The sequence below is a fragment of the Cricetulus griseus genome, chromosome 2 (assembly GCF_003668045.3).
Source record: "Cricetulus griseus strain 17A/GY chromosome 2, alternate assembly CriGri-PICRH-1.0, whole genome shotgun sequence".
In the NCBI taxonomy this organism is placed as follows: domain Eukaryota; kingdom Metazoa; phylum Chordata; class Mammalia; order Rodentia; family Cricetidae; genus Cricetulus; species Cricetulus griseus.
In genome coordinates, this window is record NC_048595.1 from 239,222,886 (window position 1) to 239,232,330 (window position 9,445).

General features: G+C 35.6%; 1 pseudogene; it reads left to right on the plus strand.

The window, feature by feature from the left end:
- The first annotated feature begins 4,442 nt into the window (after nucleotides 1-4,442).
- On the plus strand, nucleotides 4,443-8,304 carry LOC103164526 (annotated as a pseudogene).
- Nucleotides 8,305-9,445: the final 1,141 nt, after the last annotated feature.

Genomic DNA, 9,445 nt, shown 5'->3' on the forward strand with positions numbered 1-9,445 from the left:
AGCATCTTTAACTGTCTTGTGAACATCACATATTTCAGACTTGTGTTAATACAGATATATAAATTACCTTGGTTGTGCACACCTGTAATCCCAGCACTTGGGAGCAGAGGAAGGCAGATCTCTATGAAATTGAGTCTAGCCTGATAAAAACAGCTAGTTCCAGGACAGCCAGTACTGTTACACAGAAAACCTCTATCTTGAGAAAAAACAAAAAGAAATAACAACAAAAAACAGAAATAAACATAAAAAATTGATCAGACACCAATGGAGATATAAACCCAAGACCCAGGCTTTCAAAATGCCTCTGCTACAGTTTCCTCAAAATTCTGCATCCAGACAACATTGAAGATGCCAGGTAATATGGGCAGGACTCACAGATTATCTATCCAAGATTTCAGATAATCTCTCCCTATCTATTCAATATAATACTATAAATTCTAGCTAGTGCAATAAAAAGTGATATCAAGGAAATAAAAATTGTAAAGGAAGAAGTAAAACCTTCACTACTTGCAAATGATATGATAGTATGCATAAGTGAACCAAAATTTCTACCAGAGAAATCCTACAGCTGAAAAATATGTTCAGTAATGTGGAAGGATATAAGATTTACTAAAAAGAAAAATCAGTATCCCTCCTATAAAATGGGCTCAGAATGAAATCAGAGAAACATCTCCCTTCACAAAAGGCACAAAACAACATAAAGTATCTTTAGACAACTCTAATCAAACAAGTGAAAGAACTGTATGACAAGAACCTAAAGTCTTTAAAAGAAGATATCAGAAAATAGAAAGATCTCCCATACTCTTAGATGGTTAAGATCAAAATAATAAAAGTGGAAATCTTACCAATAGCAATCTACAGATACAATGCAATCCCCATAAAAATAGCATCACAATTCTTCACAGACCTTGAAGAAACAATATTTAACTTCACATGGAAAAGGAAAAATACCCAGGATAGTCTGGTTAATCCTGTACAATAAACAAACTTCTGGAGACATGAACATCCCTGACTTAAATCTCTATTATGGAGTTATAGTAATGATAACAGTATTGACACAAAAACAAACAAGGAGATCAATGGAGTCAAATGAAAGTCCCTGATATTAATCCACACACCATGAACACCTGATATGTGACAAAGAAGCTAAAATTATACAATGGAAAAAAGAATGCTTCTTTAACAAATTGTGCTGGCATACCTTGATACTTAGATGTAGAAGGTTAAAAATAGTTTGACGTTAATTTCCATGCACAAAAATTAACACCATATGGATCAAAGACCTCAATTTACATCCAGCCAGACTGAACCTCTTAGATGGGAAAGAGGGAAGTGCCTTTGAACACATTGGTGCACCAGACAACTTCCTGAACATAACACCAGTAGCACAGACACTGAGATAAAAAATTAATAAACTAGACCTCCTCAAATTAAGAAAGTTCTGTAAGGTATAGTATACACTCAAGAAGATAGAACTCCATCCTACAGAATGGAAAAACTCTTTACCATCCCCACATCTGACATAGGGCTAATCTCCAAATTCTAAAAAGAACTCTAGAAATAAGACACTAAAATATCAAATAATCCATTAGAAATGGAATACAGATATAAATAGAGAATTCTCAACAGTGGAATCTAAAATGGCTGAAAGGCACTGAAGGGATTGCTCAACATCCTTAGCCATCAAAACAACTGTGAGATATCATCTTACACTTCTCAGAATGGCTAAAGTCAAAAACACCAATGACAGCTCATGCTGGAGTGGATGTGGAGAAAGTGGAACACTCCTCCATTTCTTGTGAAAATTCAGTTATACAGACATTTTGAAAATCAGTATGACAGATTCTCAGGAAAATAGGAAACAATCTACCTAAAAATCCATCAATTCCATTCTTAGTTATATATCAAAAGGTTGCACACTCATACAAGAAGGGCACCTGGGTAGCTGTGTTCATAGAATAGTTATCAGAGCCAGTGTTGGGGAAGGTCCTTCTGTATGCTGTAAATATGTTTCTTTCATTGCTTGATGAATAAAATTTTTTACCAATGTATAGGAAGAATATAGGCAGGCAGAAAACATAGATGGGGCTACCAGACTAGGAGAATGCTTGAAAGAGGAAGCAAGAAAGGAATCACCGGAGAGAGATATTTATCTAGAATATAAGACACTGGGCATACTTGGAGAGCCAAGACTGCATGGAGATAAATAGTTTAATAGTTACAGGTTAATAATCAAGAGGGATTTGCCAATAATAAGCCTCAGCCATTGGGCAAACATTTTTTAATGAAGGAAAGCATTTCATTAAGGCTGGCTTACACTATCAGAGGTTTAGCACATTGTTATTATGGTGGGGAGAATGATGGTCCACAGGCAGATTGGTGATGGACAAGTTGAAAGTCCACAGGCAGCGAAAAGAGTGAGACAACTGTCCTGGCTTGAGCTTTTAAAACCCCAAGCCCACCAACAGTGACACACTTCCTCTGACAAGGGCATACCTACTCCAACAAGTGGGCAAACATTTGTAATTTGTGTATCTTCTGTGTATTTATTTGAAACTAATAGCAGTGGGACCAGGCATGACAGGAAACTCCATCTGCAAATGGTGCCCATATGTGAGACAAGAATTTCCATGTGAAACCTGACAAAAGCTTAAAATGGGATTCTGAGAGCAAAAGAACAGAATCAAGCATGACTTCTTGGTAGGAACATTTTTCTGGGTAGGTTCTGTTTAGTAGAGCAAATTTTAAGTGAGGCTTGCTGACTCAGAATTGGAGGCAAAACTCACAAAGTTCTTTTAAGAGGCCCTGTTATCTCACAATTAAAGGGTGTTTATGAGTAACTAGCAACAAGCCTCTTCATAGTGACATTAACTTAGAAACTCCTCAATGAAGCAAGACTTTCAGAAAGCCACGGAATAGGGCAGGGCAATCTGCCACTTTAATTTTAGACATTCTGCTTAGCAGATTAAAGACTCATGTGGTCAGAAAAAGATCAAGATATACAGTAAAGAATGATTCAGATGAAGAAAATTCCTAAATGGTTTAGAGTATGTTAAAAAATATAGATAAGATTAGTACAGAAAAGAAAGGGAAAAGTCCTATAAAAGGAAATAGAATAGCTGATTGTGATATCACATGACCCTAATCACAGCACTCTGGAGGCAGAGGCAAGTGGATCTCTGTGATTTCAAAGCAAGATTGGTTTATAGAGTGAATTCCAGGATAGGCAAAAATACACAAAGAAATCCTGTCTCAAAATATGAAAATATAAAGCAAAAAAAAAAAAACAGACAAGTAAAGATGGCAAATATACAGAGTCTGAATACTGTTTGCTATTGTATTATTGTTGAATAGTTTGATGGCTAAGGAAGGAGCAACAGGTGCTAAAAGATATTTGATTATAAATGCTCCTGGATTAATCCAACATATGTATTTGGAAAATATCTTGATTTCAAAATTTAAGTCTAAGGACATGTTACTTTGGAAAAGAGATTCTGCTTTGGACTCAATATTGTTTAATATAGTTCATGCTTGGTAAGTGTTTTGTTATATATAATTTTGCTATGTGAAAGTTAAAACCTTTCTTTTTATTTAGACAGAAAAGAGGAGAATATAGGGGAGGTCCTTCTGTATACTGAGAATATGTGTTTCTCTTATTGGTTGATGAATAGAGCTGTTTCAACGAATGGATAGGCAGGACATAGCCAGGCAAGAAGCAGTATGGGGGTATCTTGCAGACTAAGAGAATGCAGGAAAGAGAAAGGCAGAGAGGGACGACCAGAGAGAGAGATGCCAGATAACTACCAGGAATATAGGATGCCAGACATTGTCTGGTAAACCAAGACTGTGTGGGGGTACTTATATTAATAGAAATGGTTTAATAATTAAGAGAGAGCTAACCAATAAGATGCACGAACCATAAACCAAACAATTTATAATTAATATAAGCCTTTGTGTATTTATTTGGGAATAAATGGCTATTGGACCTGGTGGAACAGAATCTCTGTCTTCAATACAGATCCTGGATGCAACTAGGATGCCCCTATACCAAAGAATTTATAAAGAAAATGTGGTACATTTACACAATGGAAAAAAAATGACATCTTGAAATTCACAGGCAAATGGATGGAACTAGAAGAAACCCTCCTGAAAGAGGTAATCCAGACATTGAAAGATAAGCATATTATGTACTCACTGATAAATGGATATTAGACATAGAGCAAAGGATAATCAGAGTATAATCCACAAACCCAGAGAACTAGGAAACAATGCATACACCAAGAGAAACCTACATGGACCCCAAGAAAAGGGGAAAGGTACAAGAACTCCTGAGTAAGTTGGGAGCATGGAGATGGAGAGGGAGGTAGGAGAGAGAGGAAGGAAGAAAGGGAGTGGGGGAGAATATGAGAGATTAGGAAGGTTGAGTTGGGGAAAGCATAGAGATGGAAAGCAAGGAAAGATATACTTTGATAGAGGCAGCCATTGTGGACCTAATGAGAAAACTTGCACAAGGTAAATTGCTGAGTATCCACAAGGATGACCACCACTAAGAATCTAAGCAATAATGGAGATGCTACCTTAAATTCCCTCCCCTATAATGAGATTGATGACTACCTTAATTTGCATTATAGATCCTTCATCCAGTACCTGATGGAAGCTGAAGCAGAGATTCACAGCTAAGCACTGAGCTAAACTCCTTTTGAGGAGAACCTTTTTTAGCACTTCTCCCAAACTGATGATCCTTATGTTCTTTCTTCCCTTTCCTCAGTACTAATACCTGAAACATGATGCATGTGATGCAGATGTCACATTTAGGGCCAGCACTTCATAGTCACTTACCTATTCTCTGACATTTGATTGCTTCTGAATCTCTATATTAACAATTGCTAACTGTAAAAACATTACAAAATCGTGTCCATTTGACAAAACATAAATAGTAGGCTTTTGTACAGGACTCATTCCACACACTTTGGTGGACTGTTGACAAGATCTACAAAATGAAGTATTACTCAACTCTTGTGTAGATATTTTCTTATCCCAGTAACACAAATGTCTCAATTTTATCAGTGGACATATCTTCCAGACATATCATTATTGTAGCTTCTGGGATCCACATCTAGGTAGAACTTTTGATGTGTTTTTTTGTGCCCAGCCATTTTTGTAGCATGTTTGGGAATTATAATAGTTAACTAATAGTGAGCTCAGATCCAGCTCAATTTCTCAACATCTTGCAACATAAGTTTATGGTGCTATCAAAAATTATGTTCTTACAAACTCATTCTGAGGAGTATCCAAGTGTATTGGCAACTGACTGTGTTTCTTTATTGCCCTCTATGCTTCATATCAAATAGCTAGTAGGTAGTTATTGTGAATTTGATAGTGAGTCACAATTTATAACCTTGGGTTCCTGAAAGGAAATTTTTCTTTTCATGGCCAGTATCTGCACTAAAAATCTTAAGTATTGTTTTTGACTGACTTACAAAATAGCATATTGTCATAAATGTTTAGTATATGTATTTAGTTTGGTCAACCTTTGCTTCACTCTTTTTTGTTCTCCATTTCTTACTTCTATTTACACCATTTTTCCACTACCTCTATTACCTCTCTCTACTTTTACATCACAGATATTCTTCTTTGTCCTATCAATTAAGATTTCTTTATCTCCTTCTCCTTAAATGGAAACTCCCTCTTGCAACCCTTATTAGGCACTCCTATTTAAATTGTTTATCCTTAGAATCGAAAGTAAGGATCAGTATATCAGAGAGAGGACATACGGCATTTCCCTATATAAAGATGTATTACATCACATGGTACTTTTTGCCCAGGTCCATCTATTTTCCTAAAATTTCCATAATTTCATTTTTTTAAGGCTGAATAAAATTCACTTGTGTATGTGTACCATTCACGAGTTTAGGTGTATCATGCCTATTTCCATTATAACTATATTTATTGGAATTATAATCAGCATAGTGGTGTAGATATCAATATGATAATACATAATGTTATGTTGGTATATGCACTAGAGTAGTACAATTGGGTCATATTTAGCTTTTGAGGCACTATATTTTCTAAAGAGGTTGCATTGGTTTACACATGTACCAAAAGTTCTTTCCCTTTTCCTATATCCTCATTTATTTGTTTATTGGTTTGTTTTATCTAAAATAAATTTTTCATACAGTAAATTCTTGTCATGGTTTTCCCTTCCCATTCACCCCCCACCCCAACCTCCTCACATCCTCACCCATCAAACTCCAAGGCTCTTTCTTTATAACTTTATAAAGCAAACAGGCCAATAAAAAATAAGTGAACCTGAATTAAAATAAAAAACTGTCAAAAAGAGAAAAAAACACAAGAAATACATATAAATTCACAGAGAGACAGAGAGAGTGAGAGTCATAAAAACATAACATCAATAACCACAAGAGATAAACAAAAGGTAAGTAAAGTTATAAAAAATACCCAAACAATGTACTATGAGGTAAAAGATCCAACAAAATGCTATTGGATTCATTTATTTTGGCAATCTACTACTGAGCATGGAGCCTCCCATAAGGCTCATATACACAATGAGACTCCATTGAAGAAAAATAAATTTTCATGTATTGGTAGTGTCAGTAGAAATAGATTCTGGTTTAAGAATATGGGTTTTCAAGCTGGGTATTGGTGGCACACACCTTTAATTCCATCACTCAGGAGGCAGAGGCAGGTGGATCTCTGTGAGTTCAAGGCCAGCCTGGTCTACAGAGTGAGCGCCAGGATAGGCTCCAAAGTTACACAGAGAAGCCCAGTCTCGGAAAAAAAGTATAGGGGTTTGCATTCACTTTTTCTCTCAATTCTTATACCCCATGTGTTTTGGACCTGTACAAACAATGTAAACGCTGCCACAGTCTCTATGAGGACATAGGGATTTAGGTTTTGCTGTGTCTGGAACATATTATTATCTTAATATCTTTGATTCTGTTTTTGTAAGGTTGGGTAAGGTTTAACAATACCTATTATGACTGGGATGAGGTGGACTCTTAAGGTAATTTGAATTGACATTTTTGTGATGGTCATCATATTGGGTTACTCTGTTACTGAAATAAAGGTTTGTAGTGTCATTCATTTTAAGGTAGTTGTCCATCAGTTAAAGAAGTCAAAGAAGAAACATAGATCAGTAAATTGGAGGCAGAAACTCTATTAGAAACCATGGAGGAATAATGATTACTATCTTTCTTACTGTGACTTGTTTAGCCACATTAATTGCAAAATCTGGGGCCACTTGCCCAGGAATGAATGACACCTCTCACAGAAGTCTAGCATTGTTGTGTTATCAACTATTAAGAAAATTCTATACAGACTTATATAATTGTCAAACTAATGGAGATCAGTCTTCAAATGACACTCCTCTTCTTTATGACAGATTTATTTCAAGTTTACAAAAAATACCCACCCCAGTTAAGGATGATGACAATTTTAGAAATATTATACATTTATATTTTCTTAACTTGAGAAACCTCTATTTAGTTCCTAGTCAATTTTTACCAATTGTTTTCTTAAAAATTGGTTCTTTACAGTCTTTGTAAATTGTGGAGTTTAATTTTCTGTCGGACATAAAAATGATACATAATTCTTCCAATTCTGTTATCTGCCTATTCACTTTACTCATTGTTTTCTTTACTGTACAAAAGTACTTATTTTTTTTAAATCACTGTTGTCCACAGTACTCAAGTATTGTGTGCAACAGCTAAGGAGTTTGAGGGCAAGACAGAAGGACTGGAACTTCCAGAAGACGATGAGGAGAAAAAGAAACAGGAAGAGAAAAAGGCAAAATTTGAAAACCTGTGCAAAATCATGAAAGATATTTTGGAGAAAAAATTTGAGAAGGTGGTTGTATCAAACCGATTGGTGACGTCCCCTTTGTGTGTTGTCATAATCACATATGGGTGGACAGCAAATGTGGAGAGAACCATGAATGTTCAAGCTCTCAGAGACAACCCAATGGTGGGTAACATGGCAGCAAAGAAGCATCTGGAGATAAAACCTGACCACAACATTTTTGAAACCCTGTGACAAAAGGCAGAGGCTGAGAAGAATGACAAGTCTCTGAAGGACATGGTGATCTTGTTCTATGAAACTGCACTTTTGTCTTCTGATTTCAGTCTGGAAGATCCCAAGTCACATGTTAACAGGATCTACAGGATGATCAAGCTTGGTCTAGGTAATGATGAAGATGATCCTAATGTGGATGACACCAGTGCTGCTGTACCTGAAGAAATTCCACCCCTGGAAGGGAGGGGGGCACGTCATAAATGGAAAAAGTAGACTAACCTTCAGCAGAGCTATATTTTTGATGCTTACCTTCTTTCTGATATTATATGTTTGAGGATTTTTGTTAACATTTAAAACACCTGGGTGCAATGAAAACTAAGGGTAAGATAAAATTTCTTTCTACTTGTGATACTTTGATAGCTTAGGATTTCAAATCTGATTACATGGGCAATTCACAGAATCATTAAAGGCAGTTTAAATATAAAGAGGCTGAGTATACCAAAGAGGATAGAAGATATACAATTAATTTTTGCAGTCTTCCAAAAATTAATCTCTTCTAATAAAAGAAGTATTTTCAGAAAAATATATATTGTCAAAGTTGCACTTGATAAAAATATGTCTCCCAACATTCATAATACACATATACCATTTATGATAAATAACTAGCTCTAAAAGAAAAAAATGAAATTTAGAATATAATTATATATGATCTTAAATGTAGTTGTTTTATAAACTAAGAACTTGGTAAAGCACATTGATCTTGTTTACTATTGTTTTGTTGGTGGCCATTTGTTATGTTTTCATATTATGAGTATTACTTATTGATTTAGTTTCCAGAGACTTATTTTTTTATTTTATTGAAAATAAATTCTTTTTCATAGAATGTCCTTATTATATGTTTTGCTCTGCTCCCTCTAATTCTCTTTGTCCTTCCCCATTTTGCTTCCCCTCCAAATCCACTCCATTGTTGTCATTCATTAGAAAAGAACAGGCTCTCTGAATGACTTAAGCAGATCTCATAGGTGGGTCATGAAGACTGAAGCCTGCATGGGTCTTACTAGATCCTCTACATATATGTTAGAGTTGTTCACTTGGAATTTTGTTAGTCTTCTAATAGTGAAAGGGGTTTGGGTAGTAGGTCTCTGATTGAATTTCCTGGTCCTTTTCTTCCAACTGGCTTTCCTCAACTACCTCTGATATCAGAGTTTGGGCTGATTATTATTCTACCTTGTTACACCATACTCAGCTGATATACCCAGATGCCCTGGTACTCTTATCTGAAGGAAAATGGAAAAGTGGATCTGTGGGGAACGCTAGTTTTGTGGTTGGGGAAATGGAAGGGATGGAGGGAAAGGAAACTGTGAACCTAATGCCATACTTGAGATAAGAATAAATTTTAAAAAATAATAATATA